Below are 18,823 nucleotides of genomic sequence, written 5' to 3' on the forward strand. Positions count from 1 at the left end.
AACACTCTCTGCGTAAAGAAGTTCCCCCTCGTATTACCCCTAAACTTCCGTCCCTTAATTCTGAAGTCATGTCCTCTTGTTTGAATCTTCCCTATTCTCAAAGGGAAAAGCTTGTCCTCATCAACTCGGTCTATCCCTCTCATCATTTTAAAGACCTCTATCAGGTCCCCCCTTAACCTTCTGCGCTCCAGAGAATAAAGACCTAACTTATTCAACCTATCTCTGTAACTTAGTTGTTGAAACCCAGGCAACATTCTAGTAAATCTCCTCTGTACTCTCTCTATTTTGTTGACATCCTTCCTATAATTTGGCGACCAAAATTGTACACCATACTCCAGATTTGGTCTCACCAATGCCTTGTACAATTTTAACATTACATCCCAGCTTCTATACTCAATGCTCTGATTTATAAAGGCTAGCATATCAAAAGCTTTCTTTACCACCCTATCTATGTGAGATTCCACCTTCAAGGAACTTTGCACGGTTATACCCAGATCCCTCTGTTCAACTGTATTCTTCAATTCCCTACCATTTACCATGTACGTCCTAAACCAGAGGTTGGGCATTATTTCTTGGGAAAGAAGCGTGAAAGAAGTCTATTGTGCAATCACTTCCTGTATCTCAGGAGCAAACTCTAAGATAATAACTTGACTATGTGGGACCCGTTGGCTCCCAGTCACATGGGAGGACTAGTCCCCCAATGCAAACCATTCTCCAACGCAATATTCCACCACTCACCTGTTCCCGCAACGCAACCCGTTCCCCCAAAGCAATATTCCACCACTCACCTAACTGCGCAGGTGCGGTTCATTTCCCCTCAACCCCCAGCCCCCCCTTCATGTGTGGGAGGGGAGTGGGGTGTGCGGTGGGAGGGTAGTAGGGTTGTGTGTGGGCAAGGGGAATGGGGAAGGGGGTTATGGGGGGGGAGATGTGGGTGTGTGGGCAGGGGGATGGAGAGCATGGTGTGGGGGGAGGGAGGGTGTGTGGGGAAGGGGGGGGTGGGGGAGTGGAGTTGTCGGGGGGAGAGGGGGGTGTGGCCAAGGGGGGGTGTGGGCGAGAGGAGGGTGTGAGCGAGAGGGGGGTATGTGGGGGGGGGGGTGAGGGGGTGTGTGGGAGAGGGCGGGGCCGTGGGGGAAGGCAGCGGAGTTTCTTTCAAAGATTTTTCGGCCGTGATGGGATGGACCAGAGAGCTCTAGTACCAGGGCCTGACTTGCTCGTTCTTCACTCACAGCGCGTGCTGCAGTCTTCAGCCATGATCTTTGGTCTTCAGTCGACGGCCAGATCTGTAAAATACAGGGGGAGGAGGGAGGGTTTGGAGGTAACGTCAGTCGCAGAGCGGGCAGATGGCAGGCAGGCAGATCCATTGTCACCTCATCAGCGAAAAAAAACTGGTGTTTTGAATTCAATGTTGGATCGAATTCGTGAACATTTTTATTAATAACTCAAGAAATAAAGCATGAAATTTTCATGTAAGCTGGTTTCTGAATCCACGGGATAAAACTCTACAGGAATATGTAAAAATGTTACCGTTACAGCGTCGTTTTTTCGAGCAGAGATGTGATTATACACACACACACGCACACGCACATGCACACGCACACACACACACACACACACACACATCCATCCAAGATCAGATCACAGTTTTAATTATATAGGATGTGATCTAATAAGATATTGATGATTAAATTCACTGAAGATAGACACAAAATGCTTGAGTGTGTTTGAAGATCAGTACCGCACATCCAGCACTAAGGTACATCTTATGCCCGGGATGAATCCCCAATCTTCCAATCTATATAGTTGCAGCCTTTGCATTTTTTTTGCCTGCACTTTCTCTGTAACACTATATTCCATGCTCGATTTATTTTCTCTATTGCATTACCTGATGTAATCACGAATGGTATGATTTGCCTGGATAGCATGCAAAACAATGTTTTTCACTGTATCTCAATACACGTGACAAAAATAGAGCAATACCAATAAATAATGGGTTTATAATACATCAATTGAATTGTTCAAATAAATACATGTCTTATGTTACGTGCACCATCACCTGATTCAATAATTTTAGTTTTAGCTTTAGAGATACAGCACAGAAGCAGACCCTTCAGCCAAGGCCGACCTTTGATCACCTGTTAACAGCAGTTCTATGTTATCCCACTGCCTTTATATTAGGTGCAATTTTATAGAGGCCAATTAATCTATAAACCCGCACGTCTTTGGGATGTGTGAGGACACAGGAGCACCTGGCTGAAACCCACGCGGTCACAGGGAGAACTTGCAAACTCCACACAGACAGGATCAATCCCAGGACTTTGGCCCGGTGAGGTAGCAGCTCCACCAGCTGCTCCAACCCTTTTATAAATAACTTTAGATTATGGCACTGGGCTAACAGTCCAGTATAGTGTGTATTAATAATGTGTCAGTTCCATTCAAAAGAATCTAATTTTATAAGTGAAGTACATGTGTATGCTCTTAGAACGTGCAAAGGCAAACGTCTAGTTTATTTACAGCGATCCCTGCCCTCGTATGTGCTTCGGAGACTTGGACTATCTACAGCAGGCATCTCAAATCTCTGCAGAGATATCACTAATGCTCTCTCTGCAAAATATTTTACATCTACAGGCAGGATAAGGGAACATCAGCCTCCTCTCCCAGGTCAACATCATCAACTTCGAGGCCATAATCACACTCATCTGGGTCTAATGTTAACACCATTATCTGCACACCCATCTTCAGACTGGCAACAAAGACACCATTCTGAGCTCTGTCACAGCAACACATTACTGCATAAAACAGCGATAAAACAGAATTCCTCCTCATAGGCTCCAAAGCCACACTCAGCAAAATCAATAACCCCACTCTCACCATCGACGGCACCACTGTCTCCCCATCTCTCCAGGCCCGCAACCTTGGCGTGATCTTTGATTCCACCCTCTCCCTTGAACCTCACATCCGCCATGTCATTAAAACCTCCTTCTTTCATCTCCGCAACATCGCCAAACTCAGACCCTCTCTCACACCTCCCGCTGCTGAAAGACTCATCCATGCCTTCATCTCCTCCCGACTGGACTACTGCAACTCACTTCTCCTTGGCATCAGCTCCACCTACATCAACCGACTCCAACTGGTCCAGAACGCAGCCGCCCGACTCATCACCCACACCAAATCCTGGCATCACATCACTCCAGTCCTCAAACAACTTCACTGGCTTCCCATCTCCCACCGGATCACCTACAAAATCCTGGTCCTCGCCTACAAAGCCCTCCACCATCTGCCCCCCCCCCCCATATCTCACTGACCTCCTCTCCCCCTACCAACCCTCACGGTCCCTCAGATCCACATCAGCCAGTCTCCTCTCCATCTACAAGTCCAACCTCCGCAGTTCTGGGGCCAGAGCCTTCTCCAGGGCAGCTCCCAGGCTCTGGAACTCCCTCCCCCAACTGATCCGCAATTCTGTGTCCCTCACCATCTTCCAGTCCCGCCTCAAGACCCATCTCTTCACCTCTGCCTATCCTTAGCCCCACGTCCCCCTCCCTTTTCATCTGTGCTTGAATTGCCTCATATTGTGTTTTGAATTGAATTCTGTCTTTAATTTGTGTACTAGTCATGTCTCTACTATTTATTTAATTCCGCTTACATGTTTTTCCTCTCCAAAATTTTTGTAAGGTGTCCTTGAGGCTCTTGAAAGGTGCCCATAAATAAAATTTATTATTATTATTATTACATGAAAATTTTCGCAGTTTCTTTGAAAAAGGATAAGAGAGGAAGTCATGATGCAGCTCCATAGGACATTGGTCAGGGCAGCATTTGAGGTATGTGCTGTTCTGATCACCCCATTACAGAAATTATATGGAATCTTTGGAGAGGGCGTGGAGGAGGTTTACTAGTATACTGCCTGGATTAGAGGGTTTCAGCTGCAGGGAGAGGTTGGATAGACTTGGATTGTTTTCACTGGAACATCGGAGATTGAGGGGAGACTTGTTAGAAGTAAATACAATTATGAGGGGTATAGATAGGGTAGACAGTCAGAATCCTTTCCCCAGGTTGGAAATGTCTAATGCTGGGGGATTAGCTATGAGGTGAGAGGAATAAAGTTTAATGGAGATGTGCGGGGATTTTATTTATTTTACACAGAGTGATGGGATCCTTGCTGGTGGTGGAGGCAAATATGATAGTAGCATTTAAGAGACTTTTAGATAAGCACATGGAAGTGCAGGGAATAGAGGGATATGGAACATGTACAGGCACATGAGGTCAGTTCAGCTGGACATTATGTTCAACACAAAAATTGTGGGCCAAACAGCCAGTTCTTGGGCTGCACTAATGCATGGGAAACCCTGAACCATTACTGCCTGGAACAGGTAAGTAGTATTTGAGAACCTTGAATCTATATTATCAGGAGCAAGTAAGCAAGGTCGATGGCAGAAATAATGCAACACCTCCTTAAGCATCTCCTGCCCCACTTGAGGCAGAGTCTGCATGGCCCATGACTTGATCAGCCACCTCAAAGCAGGAATGGAGGTAAATCATCCTTGATCCCAAGTGACTGGCTCAGAAGAAGGGATTGGGACGTCACAGTGGTGCAGCTGGTATACTTGACCAGGGGTAGCTAGTGTCCACTATGTCTTACTGACTTTGCTCCCAATTTCACAGTGTTTAATAGGTGCTGAGTTTAGATCAGTTTACGTCCTCTTATTAATGTTGCTTGTTACAGGAGAAAGGGGAGGAGGAGGAATAGAATGCAGATTACCAAAGTTTGTAAAAAGCTTGTTCATTGTTATCCATGTAATATATGTGGGTGTGAATGAGGTCGTTTTGTGAATGGTACCGGCTAAATCCTGTCACTACAGCAGAATTGTTTATAATTGTGAACCCTGAACCAAGGATAAACATTTCTCCACAATCTTTCTATTTAAGATGAAATGCTTTGCTAAAAGTGGTATGAAAAAAATGGCTTTGGCAAAAGACAACTTGCTATTTAGTCTGTTCAACAATGAGTATACTCAGTACAACAGTATTGACTGAGGGATAGCATACCCTGTTACAGCAGAGGGCTTCCAGTCATATTGTGGGCAGGGAGTTATTTGAATGTTTGGCAGCCTTGTGTGGTTACACAGTGCCGATCTGTACAAAAGGGTTGTTATTTCTTCAGAAAACATCAGCGAGAAATTGTGCTCATACTGAATAACTTGTTTGTCCAAAAGCAATACCTTTTAGCATTTATTCCCTGGTCAGCTTGGTCAGATCCATGATTAGGTGGGAGGCTTAGGACGATGTTTAAAGAAAGACTTTCACTCATCATTTGAAAACAAGTCTCTGTGCAAATTTTCTGTATGGCACATGAAGCAATTTTATGCAAAACGATTAAATTTAATTTGCCAGCAAAACATTTGCTCTGAATCTTCAATGCAAGCATCTATTCTTTGTCCTGCTCTAATTCCAAACTATCTATTGTTCGTTGATGATGCAAACAAAAAACAGAGGTTCAGTTTCAATGTTATTGAGCAGTATCTTGATTATCAAATAGCCTTGTCCCTGGGAACTAATGCTTAGTTCCTGGGAACCTTCCAATTGCTTCAAACCCCCTTAGCCCTGCACCATTTAAGGCTCTTAAATTCATCAAGTTATCCACCATGGAAACAGACCTTAAGTCCCAACTTACCCATGCCTATCAAGATCGGTAGTAAGGAAGACAAATTCAATGCTAACATTTATATCAAGAGGATTGGAATACAAAATCAGAAATGTAATACTGAGGCTCTATAAGGCACTGGACAGGCCGCATTTGGAGTACTGTGAGCAGATTTGGACCCCGTATCGGAGGAAGGGTGTGCTGGTTCTGGAGAGGGTCCAGAGGAGGTTTACAAGATTGATTCCAGGAATGAATGGGTTAGCATATGAGGAGCGTTTGACGCCACTGGGCCGCTACATCTTCTTGACCAATCGTCTAACTGCGTTGATACTTTTAGGGAATTATGTACTTGTACCCCAAGATCTTGCTGTTCAACAACACTCCTCAGGGATCTGACATTTACTGTGTACCCTAGACTGGTTGAACTTCCAAAATGCATCACTTCACTCTTGTCCGAGTTACATTTCATCAGCCATTCCCTGGCCCACTTCTTCAGTTGATCGAGAAACTGATGTAACCTTAAAACAACCTTTATCAATGTCCATTACACCACCAATGTTTGTGTCACCTGCAAATTTACTAATCATGCCACCCACATTCTCTTCCAAATAATTACTATATGGCAATCAATAAAAAACTCAGCACCAATTCTTGTGGCACACACCTGATTACAGGTCTCCAATCTGAAAAAAAAACAATTCTTCACCACCATCTTTACCTTCCTACCACTAATCTATGCTTTTCCAATCTTGGTTTTCACTTTTTTTTTTTCATCACTGGAGCTGTGCCTTCAGTTGTCCCTGTCAGTAACTCTCCAGTCCTCTCTCTAAAGTATCTGTCTTTTCATCTCACAATGTTCCAGACCTCCCATCTCTTTGACCAAAGCTTCTGCCCCTTTGCCTTGCTAACTCCTCCTGGAGGCTGGTGTCAAATTCTAGTTGATAATGTTTCTGTGAAGTGTCACCAGATATTTGCAACACTTTCATAAAACCCCTGTCCCACGGTACGAGTTCATTCCAAAAGCTCTCCCGAGTTTGCCCTGATTCAAACTCGGAGGTTTACGGTAATGGCCACTCGTCGGTACTCGGGGCTCTCGTGGGCATTTTTCAACATGTTGAAAAATCTTCACGAGTCTTCCCGTGCTTACCTGCCGTTAGTGAGTCTTCCCAAGTACCTGCCGTTAGCACTAAGTGACGTCCCCGAGCTCCGACGTAACCGCTACGTTCATTCTCCGTGTTTACCCCGAGTTTGACTTTTTTTAAACTCGAGAGAGCTCTTGGAATGAACTCGTACCATGGGACAGGGCTATTACTATATAAATACTAGTAATTATTTGAATATATGTTAGTTTTCCTGTCATGATATGTAGATGAAAGAGTTGTATACTCTGTCTGGACTGAGGTTGTCAGTGTAATTATTGACATGTTATAAAATATAACACATTTGTATTACACTGGAGAATTACTTCAGAAATTGTCTTTCTCAAACTGCCTCTTTATAAAGCAACGGTTATAAACTGATAAACAAACATCAGCAATGCACAATTGTGTTGGAAGGTACTGCAGATGCTGGTTTACATTGAAGATAGAAACAAAATGCTGGAGTAACTGAGCGGGACAGGCAGCATCTCTGGATAGAAGGAATAGGTGACGTTTCGGGTCGAGACGTTTCGAGAAGAGTCACCCATTCCTCTTATCCAGAGATGCTGCCTGTCCCGCTGCGTTACTCCAGCATTATGTTGCTATCAGCAATGCACAATTTATGGATGTGGAAATTCCTCTGCTGGTTTTCTTTAAAAGACTGAATTTTGCCAAAGTAATTATCGGTTCACTCTTCAGAACAGGCATACTGTGATAGATGATAAATATATTCACGCAACAAACTAATACTTTTATAATGCAACTGCACCCTCTACTGTTAGTGCGCAGCTAGTCTAAATTAACCTTCTGCAGTGAATGAGGAGGATCAGAGAACCTTGATGAAGATGGAGACGGGATGATTAATATGTTTGCAGAGGAAAAGATTAAACTTTTCAGAGCTATATAATTGTAATGCAACTAATAAGTTGTCTTGCTATTATTTAAAATGCTTGTATTTTCTCATAAAATGTTCCTGCTACATTTTCAGAGAACCTTCATAGTGGTCATGAAATAGCAATCCCAGTGTGGACATTGGGCTTTGTATATGGAACTGGTGCACCACAGTGCTGAGAACTATATTCTATGCTCTGTATCTTCCCCTTTTTCTCTATCTACTGTACTTGAGTTTGACTAGATTGTATTTGTATAGTATTATCTGATTTGATTGGATAGGCATGCAAGACAAAGCTTTTCACTGTATCTTCATACACGTGACAATACTAAACCTAAACGCATTTAAAAGAATAACCTCAACTATGAAAGGCTTAAACTTCTGCATGGAAACTATCAAAAGCCTTCACTAACATATATAACAAAGGAGAAATTCAATTATTTTGAAAAGCTGATTTTGCAACCACTCCTTGGAATATAGCCTTAAGGTAAAGGGGAACAGATTTAATAGGAATCTGAGGAGTAACTTTTCCACACAAAGGGTGGTGGGTGTATGGAACAAGCTGCCAGAGGAGGTAGTTGAGGCTGGGACTATCCCAACGTTTAAGAAACAGTTAGATATGTACAGGATAAGTTTAGAGGGACATGATCCAAACGCAGGCAGGTGGGACTAGTGTAGCTGGGACATGTTGGTCAGTTTTGGGCAAGTTGAGCCGAAGGACCTTTTTCCAATCTGTATGACTATTATTAAGGGAGAATTGACTCAGGTTAAATCACTCAAATAAAATTCAGCCTAGTCTTGATAACTGCAATTATCATGTTGACCTTTGTTGATGGGACACTCATTATAGAAAAGCAATAGAAAGGGGCAGCTGGTTGGAAAATCCAGCGGAATTTAGCTGAAGCATTTAATGAGAAAAAACAAGCATTTTAAATAATATCAAGACAACCTATTAGTTGCATTACAATTATATATCTCTGAGAAGTTTCATGTTTTTTTCTGCAAACATATTAATCAGCCCATCTCCATTTTCATCAAAGTTATTTATATATCACCAAATACCTAATATTGATCCCTGAGGAACACCACTGGTCAGGAATCCAGACAGAATAACATTTTTCCACCATCTTCACCCCCTTATCTTCCATAGCCGAGCTCATTTTGAATCCAAACTATCAAGTCACCATGGATCCAATGCTTCTTAATCTTCTGGATCAGCCTTACTAAAGTCTGTGCAGACAACATCCACAGCCCTCATCTCACCAATCATCTTCATCACCTCCTCAAGGTTTGTAAGATATGACCTTCCCGACGCAAATCCATGTCAACTCTCCTTAATAAGCTTTTTGCTTTTCCCAACGTGAGTAAATCCTATCCTTGAGAATACAAACCAATAGGTTGTCCACCACTGATGTAAGGCTCACTGGCCTATAGCTTCCTGGATTATTCCTTTTGCCTTCTGCAACAAAGGAACAATATTCAAACCAAATGAAATATTAGGGCAGGTAAGCAAAAGCTTGGTCAAGGATCATCTTAAAGAGAAAAAGAGAAAGTTGGATAGGTTTGGGGAGGGAATGCCAGGCCTCAAGGACTTGGCAATTGAAAATACAATTGCCAGTATGTGAGTAGTTACGTCAGAACTCTTGACAGGGGTATGGGGAGAAGGCAGGAGAATGGGGTCGAGAGGGTAAGATAAATCAGTTACGATTGAATGGCAGAGTAGACCTGATGGGCTGAATTACCAAATTCTGCTCCTATATTTTATGACAAGTTGAAGAGTTCAGGCCCAGACAAAATTTTGAACATAGGGAGTGGCAAGTGCTCTATTTAAGGAATTTCACAATGTGCGGTTATATAGACTTGTGTTGACTTTTAGAGTTTTCTGATCTTTTTTACAATTGAATGCATCACTGAATGAACACTTGACATATGTAAGTCATATTTATTCTATTCTGGTAATTGTTTATGTCTCGAGAGTTTTGCTCTTGACAAGTAACACAGAATCACTGAAAATTAAGCTAGAAAATGTTGAAAACATGCATCAGGTTTCTCAATAATATTTCCTGGAACTCAGATGGATTGAATCACAGATGACTCATTTGTTCAGCAAACACAAATAGTGAAACTATATTTACTTAGTCAGATCTTTCGACTCTTGACAATTGGCTCACTGCCTGACGACAAGCAATGCCTTTGGCCTTTTAAAAAAATTGTCTGTACAATGGCATATAATTATTTTTTGCCAAATTAGTATCAGCTTGTCAACTTGAAACATTTTTACCTTTTGACTTTTCAAGATTCGTTCGATCCATCCATCGCTCTGTCCCTGAATGACCCATAAACGTCACTAAAACCATTGTCCATAAGAAGCAACCATGAGCCAACGTACAGCCTGATTCAAGATGTACATGCCATTGTCTAATACCCACAGAGGTATTTGTTTGCTTGGACTACAATTCCCTGCCCAATATTACGGTAACTGTCATAAAAATGACTACCTTATTGAAAGGTACAGTGAGACCATATCCTTTTGATAGAAAACGCAATGCCATCAATGACCAATCTTTCAACGGTTCTTTAGTCACATGTGCAAACGCACAGTGAATTTTTTTCCTTCCATACAGACCAGCAGATTATTGACATGCATACGCACAATCCACGATTAACAAAGAGTACAAATAACAGTCCACTGAACCCGCATGCAAGAGGCATCAAGTTTTAGTACAATAAGTCCAGTCTGAGGTTTAGATTTTATGAGCGGCGCCGAATCCAGGCAAGTCCCAGGCTGTTGCAGGGCCTCCAGCTGTCACCTTCCTTGGATTCGACCAACAAACCGAGTCCCTCTCCTCACCTGTCCACCTTTGTGGCCCAGCATGGATTGGAGCAGTCTTTCCCGGAGTCGGGCCCGGAGCATCGGCAGCAGGCGCAGCGTGGATTTTCCACCGCGGAACAGGCGAACCCTTGCCGAGGGCGCGGTAGGCCAGACCCCAGTTCCCTCTCCTACCGGCCTTGCTCCTCACGTCCATTGGTGTCGCCAGCTCCATCCTCCCAGTCTTTCATCTTTGGGGATGAGCAGGGGCCTGTTCGACAGCTTCTCCCTTACCCAATGCGGCCCACTGGGTGTTTGTGCGTCCGGGGATTAGCAGTGGCCTATAGGTCGTGGCCCGCTGGGAGCCAATTATTTAAAACCTGTCACTTGCAATGTTACAAAAGTCTGCAATTTATTCCATCAGATAAAGCATAAAAATAAGTTTAATTTGACACCTAATTCACTTTCATATCTTCAGTATTAAAACATTTATGGCCATTTTCATACTCTGAAATTAGCATCTTGTTCCCTATTGCTTTTCCATTGACTTAACTCAAAAGCTGTGATCGAGGACAGTCAAAAGCCCATAACTTTCTTAAAAATTAAGAGAACTGAAAGAACTTTTCAGTTATTATAGATCGAAGCATTCTGAAACAAATATGAATTTTGGATTGGATTGGATTCAATTTATTGTCATTGCACTTTTCAGTGCAACAAAATGGTTTAGCCTGCAGTCATAACATAGAATAATAACAAAACAAACACTCAACACAGTTTAAACCCATTTTGTTCAACATTTATATGCTCCCCCTAGCTCAGATCATAGAGCATTTTAACATATCCTACCACACTTATGCCGATGACACACAACTATATATCGCAGTGTCACCACATGACCATGGTCCCCTACACTCACTGAGCCAGTGTATCAAACATATAAATGTGGATGAACCAGAACTTCCTCCAACTCAATGCAAATAAGACAGAAATTATTGTCTTTGGTCCCAAAAAAACAAGGCTAGAGGTGAGTGCTCAACTCGACTCAATTGCACTGAAAACCACAGATAAAGCCAGAAACCTTGGTGTAGTTATGGACTCGGATTTGAATTTTAACAGCCATATAAAGACCATTACCAGATCTGCCTATTACCATCTAAAAAATATTGCAAGAATCAAAGGATTTCTGTCCAAAGAAGACACTGAAAAACTTGTTCATGCATATATTTTTAGTAGGTTAGATTATTGTAATGGCATCTTTACAGGTCTCAATACAAAATCAATTAAACAACTGCAGCGTATCCAAAATGCCGCTGCCAGAGTCTTGACCAACACCAAGAAAATGGACCACATTACACCTGTCCTTAAATCTTTGCACTGGCTCCCTGTGTGTAAGAGGATAGATTTTAAAATTCTGTTACTGACCTACAAGGCACTGAATGGTCTAGGTCCAAAATACATCTCTGACCTACTTGTTGTATATGAGGCGCCTAGACTCCTCAGGTCTTCAGGGACAGGTTTACTCTGTGTTCCCAGGGTCAGAACTAAAAAGGCTGAAGCAGCATTCAGTTTTTATGCTCCACACCTGTGGAACAAGCTCCCTGAACACCTGAGGTGTGCACAGACTGTAAGCGCATTTAAATCAGGCCTACAAACACTGTTGTTTACTATAGCTTGGCCATAACCCGACATGCAGGTAATCTTAACCGTCTAATTTTAACCCCTTTTATGTGCTTCTTAAAATCGTTTTATTGTTTCATTGACGTTGTTTTATTATTCATACATTTGTCGTATTGCTTATTTTGCAATTTTTAATTATTGACTGTTTTATTTTTTCTTTCCTGTAAAGCACCGTGAATTGCTATTTGCACGAATGGTGCTATATAAATAAACTTGCCTTGCCTTGCCTTGCCTCCAGTCCTCCAGTCCAGCGGACGCAGCTGTAGTTGCGGGAGCTCCGGAAAAACAGGTCACCAACCTGTGAGCTCCCGCAACAATGAAACAATCTTACTTGGATGACCTGAAATTAAAGCATATAATTAGTTAGTTACCTAATTGTGGCTAATTACAAAATTCAATTACTAGATCTAAACATCTATCCATTTCTTAAGAAAAGGTTAACATTTTTTAAATAGCCTAAGTGTCCAAATAACATTCACACAAGAATTCACAATATAACATGGTTTTTAAATCTCATTGTTATGAATTTATAGGCCAAATGGAAGGAATTTAATGTTTAATTCCTGTAAATTAATGGGCTTTTAAATCATCTTGCGAGTGAGATTTTGTGGAACGTTGCTGTTGCGGTGAATCGGCAGGAAAAACACTGTCGGTTCGTATATTTACATAATCACATTTTCGCTGATGAAATTTGGATTCAAGTAATCCTAAGAAGCAAGTTTATATGTAAAATACACAACTTACCTTATGTTTTGTCCAGTACGTGAGATCCGTCCCGTTGTCGGCGTTGATGGCATTAGAAGTAGCTTTTTTATTTTACTCCAGGGATTAAATAGTCCCGCGGTTTTCTTTAAAAACTTCCGAGAATGCAAGTCGGATCGATTATTCTTCAGCAGCTTAACAGCCTGAGAAAGATCAACTACGACAGGCAGGAGAAAACGGCATTATAATCCCACCCCCCCCCCCCCCCCTCAAAGGCGCCAAAGTCGCGCACACGGCCAGTGGCAGAACTGCAGCGCCGCTGAAGGTACGTTTTGTAACATACCTACTGTCACCTCTACTTACCGATCCTTCTGCGATGGGAATTGATTCTTCCCATCTACAGTATATTGACATCTACTGGAAACCCCTTTAACTTCCAGTTTCACTCCCACGCACAAAGCTCTTTAAACATGCCTACCCGCAGATACCTCTTTGGATGAGTAAAAGCCTAGTTCTAGTTTGGCATAAATTGTGAAGTACCAAAAGTATAAAAACTTTCAACCTTAGGTGAAGAAACTTACACCTTTGTTTTAAAGCTTTCCAACATATCCAATCAACAAAAACAATATATTGCAGATTGAGGAAATCTGAAAAGTAATCATAAAATAGTGTAAATACACATTAGATCAGTGCAGAGAAATAAAATTAATGAACCTGTTAGATTAGTTGACCTGGTGGGTGGGGGCGCTGCGAGTCGGCTGCCCTTCCAGCAGCGTGTTCGTTATCTCTACTCTTTTTGTTTTTTTCGGTGTGTCTCGTGTTGTTTTGGGTGTCTCTCGGTGTGTCTTGTGGTGGGGAGGGGAAAGGGGGGAACTGTTTTTGGTCGCCTCCTCCAAGGAGAGGCGACTTTTTCCATGTCACCTCCCTCGTGGCCTAATCGCATGGATTGGAGCGTTCTTTCCCGGAATTAGGCACGGAGCATCGGCGACAGGCGCATCGTTGATTTTCCATCGCGGAGCGGGTGTACCCTTGCCGGGGGTCGCCAGAGAGGAGTGCTCCGATCGCTGGCCTGGTGCCTGGTGAATTTGGCATCATGGGGCTGTGATCTGAGGAACTTCTAGCCGTGGGCATGGCGTGGCCTTACCATCTGGAGCCTGGGATCCCTCGCCGGGGATCGCCGGAGAAGAGCTCCGACCGCCGGCCTGCGGTCTATAACATCCTGAAGCCGCGGTCTCCAGTAGGAAAGTTCCGATTCGGGACCTCCAAGCAGCAGAGTGTGTTCGACCGTCTCGACATTGGAGTTTCAAAAATTCCAACGAGAGGGCCTGTACATCGGGCCGTCCGTAGCGGTGACTATGGAGGGTTTATGGCCTCAACCATGAGTGAACAAGGAGGAGGACTGGCTGAACTTTGTTGCCTTCCACCACAGTGAATAATGCTGTGGTGGATGTTTGTGTTAAATTCCATTGTGTATTATGTGTTCTTTTTAAGTGTGTTGCTGCTGGCAAATTCATTTCACTGCACCTTCGATTGCATGTGATGAATAAAATTGACTTTTGACTTTGACTTTTGACAGATCAATCATCAACATAAACCACATGTAACCTCACTTTTTATGGATCTATTCTTGAAACGGTTGTCCACAACAGGCAAGGTGTTAATTTTTTGGCAATCTTTCCTCCAGATCATTTAATCTCTTTCGACAGAATGTGGACAATTACTAAGAATGAGTTTTCCCAGATGTCAGTAGTTGCCCTGCATTCACAAGATAAATATATGTGAATGTTCATGTTGTCAAGGAAGAAAGTCTGTTCTGCAAGTGAATTACAATAATAATATTTTAATGAATTAATTTTGAATTATGGCAGAAAGCCAGGGCAATTGGGAAAGAGGGAATGTTGGAGCAACGTAACTTTTTAAAACTATGAAAGTGCAGTAATTTAACTATTATGGTTAGAAGAGACCACCTGAAGGGTCAGCTACCATTGACATCAAGCACCTTCAAAGTAGGTTGCAGGAGGCGGAGGAGGCCCTGCAGTAGACTGGGGCTTCCCTGGATTGGGAGCCGTTCATCGAGTGTGTGGACTGGACTTTGGGCATATGGTGACTCGTACAGTCCACATGTGACAAGAAAGCCCCATTGGACCGTTGATGAGATAAAAGTGAAGTATCAGGTGAGATGGTCAGGGGGCCAGAGCTAAAAATGAAAATGGTGGACACTGGAGGGGCAGTGGTGACAGCTGGACAATATTTCACAGATACAGTCTGAAGGTGATCAATATTACTGCAAGGTAAACAAAAATGCTGGAGGAACTCAGCGGGTGAGGCAGCATCTATGGAGAGAAGGAATAGGCGATGTTTCGGGTCGAGACCCATCTCTCCATGGATGCTGCCTCACCCGCTGAGTTCCTCCAGCATTTTTGTCTCCCTTCGATTTTTCCAGCATCTGCAGTTCTTTCTTAAATATTACTGCAAGAGTAGTTTTACAGGCTGGTCTGGTAAAATGCTAAATTTGTGCACTGTGGTTTTGGTTGAGAATTGCCGTGGGAGTTTACAGTTAAATCCCTGACATCCATCTTTCCGTTTTACAGCTGATGCAAATCATTGAAGGCGTATATTAGATAAACAGTCTGTCAGAACTATAGTCATTGTAGAATGTATAAAATGTAGAATTGTAGAATTAAAGCATTTGTACAAAAAATTCTCTGTATTCTTTTAGAAGCTGATTCCTCATGTGGATGAGGTTGCCAAGTGGAATAAGGAAAATCTGTAGATAATGACTGAGTAGAGAAATGATGGTGGAAAGGAAACGATAAAACATTAATTGAATAAAATGGAATAAAAGGGATTTAGCAAGAGAAAGATTTTAAGATCAAAAGTAGATTTCATTCCTCTTTTAATTAAAAAGCTAATCCTGTGATATCTACAGCTGCAATTTTCAGATAAAATAAAATGTTGTGATTTCTTAGACTTGTTTTTTGTTTTGTTCTTAGATGTCAAGTAATCAAACGTGTTAAAAAATCATGTCCGCTGAGATTTATCAGCAAAATCCCAACCCCCCCCCCATGTACTTATTGTTTCCTTGTGCACTATTCACAAACAAACATTTCACAATTGCTTCTAGAAACACAAACTAACTTTCTTAGAACTTTCAATGATGCCTGACAAAGAAAAAACTAATCACAATAGCAGAGAGTAACAGGATTATATACCCAAAAATGGTGGAGTAACTCAGCAGGACAGCCAGCATCTCTGGAGAGAAGGAATTAGTGACGTTTCGGGTCGAGACCCTTCTTCAGACTGTGAGTCATGGGAGTTGGAAACGAGATATGGAAGGGTACAAAGAACATGTAAGGTATGAAAAGAACTGATCAAAGCACACGATGATCAAGGAAATGTACAATAGTTCATTGTTGGAAGAGGGGAAGGTGATAACGAGTCAAACAAACTGTAAAATGATAACCAATGGCCAAGAAGGAATGTAGGTAGAGGGTAAAGAGCATAGAAAGCAAAACAAAGTAAATAGAGCCATGAGTAGAGGCAAGAGGGCACGTGACAAGTAGGCAGCTAAATTCCTACATCAGATGTTCTTTGGTGCTGATGGCACAGAGGATTTTGTGGTAAGGTTATGGTAGAAGTTGAATTGATTGGGAGTCATCGATTCTCAAATAAAGTCTTCTTATCGAGTCCACATCACAAGATTAGAAATTGTTCAGCCAGATCTGAACACACTTCTTGGCATCTGCAAACAATGGCGCCTTGCGCTACTTGTGTGCGGTGGTGGAAACAGGGCTGCGACGTGAACGCTCTTTCCTTGACCCCTCAAATAAAGTAATGGTCAGACTATTATATTGGTGTACACCATCTGACAATCACCCCTATTTTATTTCAACACTGCTCCCTTTAGAAGTGATAATGTTGAACATTCTTTTAAGCTGAGCTCTTGTGTTAGTTTGGATCGTTTAGAATCTTTGCCATTAGAGAGCATTTCGAGGGGAAAGTTTGTGCAAATTAGTGTAGATTGCACGGTCCATTGGAATGAAGCTGTTTGCTACAAAAAAGCCTTGTCTAAAATCTCATGCAGTAAAATGTTTACCTTTACATAAATAAAAATCTAGGTCATAGAGCAAGTAAGATTGAGTTCTGTAATATTCAAAGTCCAAATTTTCTTGCGCAATCAAATGTTTCTTCTAACACACAGCATTAAACTAATCACAATTCAGTTCAAACACGACCAATTTAAAAACCAAAAGTTCCCTTTTTTCTTTAGTGACGAGACTTATGATTATATTTCAGCACTGCACTGGAACATTTATTTCAGAGGGTTATTTTATATTTTGTCCATTATGATTCAATAGGAATTTTCCATTGATGTTGACTGTCTTGGCCAGGACAGTGCTGGACACGGATGCAGGCTGTCAGCACATATTCTGCCCAGAATTCGCCCTCATAGCTGTCGTGAGGCTCAAGTGTTTGAACAGAATTTCACCACTGATAGTTGTTAATAAATGGAGAGTACAGTGGAATAATTTCCATGGCAGTTTATTGCTTGATACACAGTTTAAAAAGAAACAACCCTGGCTGCAGCCATTCAGTAACCTTTGGATTGTCTCGATTACAGATGGTGATGAGTCAGAGTATAGAAGTGGGATCGACCGATAGACCAAATGGTGTCAGCACAACAACCTGGCTCTCAATATCAGTAAAACCAATGAACTGATTGTGAACTTTGGAAGAGGAAAGATGAGGACCCACAATCATGTTTCTATCAACAGGACGATGGTGGAGAGAGTAAAAAACTTCATATTCCTGTGAGTGCATATTTCCGAAGATCTTTCCTGGACCCAGCACACTGATGCAATTATAAATAAAGCACATCATGCCTCTACTTCATGAGCAGATTACGGAGCATTATCAGAGATGATTCTCATGAACTTCTACAGGTGTACAGTATATTGACTGGTTGCATCATAGCCTGGTTCGGCAACTTGAACGCCAAGGAACGGAAAAGACAGCAAAAAGTTGTGAACGCTGCCCAGTCCATCACCGGCTCTGACCTCCCCACCATCGAAGAGATTTATCGGAGTCCCTGCCTCAAAAAGGCAGCCAGCATCATCATCAGAGACCCACACCATCCTAGCCATACACTCATTTCACCCCTACCGTCGAGAAGAAGGTACAGGAGCCTGAAAACTGTAACATCCAGATTCAGGGACAGCTTCTTCCCTCCAACCATCAGGCTATTAAACACTACAACCTCAAATAAGCTACAATAATAATAATAATAGTCTATTGCAGTTCATTCAACATCATTCACTATTATTATTGTACTACTATTGTTTATTATTTGAGTATATGTGTGTATGTATAAATATATATATGTATGTGGATATGTGTGTGTGTATATCTATCTTCTATATTACTAAAAGTCTATTCTTGACCGGTTTTGGCCATCTGTGCTGCGATTTCCGAGAGAACGCCGCCACCTACGGCCGTCATTTTTGGCCACCTCGCTCAGAGCTCCCCTCCGCCACATGTGTGCCGAGGATTTCTCCACTCGATGAAAAATGACAGAGATATTAATGATTTTACAAAATTCCCCATTCTCTCTGCTGCCCCCGCTGGCGGCAGGGGGATGGACTATAAAACCAGGAAGTTGTGTGCCTCAATTAGTCTGCAAGCTGGAGGAAGCCAGAGGGTCACGTTTCTCTGAGCTGTGAATAACACTGAACACATGTCCACACAACTGTGAGTAAGTACCCTTGATGTGGTTTAAAAATGAAAATATGGTTAAAGTAAAAAAGGGCTGCCTGCAAATAGTTGTTTGGGGGGTTTGGGTTGAAATAAAAAGGGCATCTCTCCCCCTCTTCCTTCTCCTCCCCCCCTCTCCTCTTCCCCCCCCTCTCCTCTCCTCCCCTCCTCCCCCCCCTCTCCTCTTCCCCCCGCTCCTCTCTCCCCCCCCCTCC

The 18,823-nt window shown here is 42.4% G+C and overlaps 1 long non-coding RNA gene across 2 annotated transcripts in view; it reads left to right on the forward strand.

Moving 5' to 3' along the window:
• The window catches only part of LOC129703266 (uncharacterized), a 98,600-nt gene extending 80,174 nt beyond the window's left edge, over positions 1-18,426 (forward strand). For both annotated transcript variants that reach the window (XR_008724530.1, XR_008724532.1), the window contains exon 3: positions 17,479-18,426. This is a non-coding gene — a long non-coding RNA (uncharacterized LOC129703266). The remainder of the gene's footprint in view (positions 1-17,478) is intronic.
• Positions 18,427-18,823: the final 397 nt, after the last annotated feature.

The sequence above is a fragment of the Leucoraja erinacea genome, chromosome 14 (assembly GCF_028641065.1).
Source record: "Leucoraja erinacea ecotype New England chromosome 14, Leri_hhj_1, whole genome shotgun sequence".
Lineage (NCBI taxonomy): Eukaryota > Metazoa > Chordata > Chondrichthyes > Rajiformes > Rajidae > Leucoraja > Leucoraja erinaceus.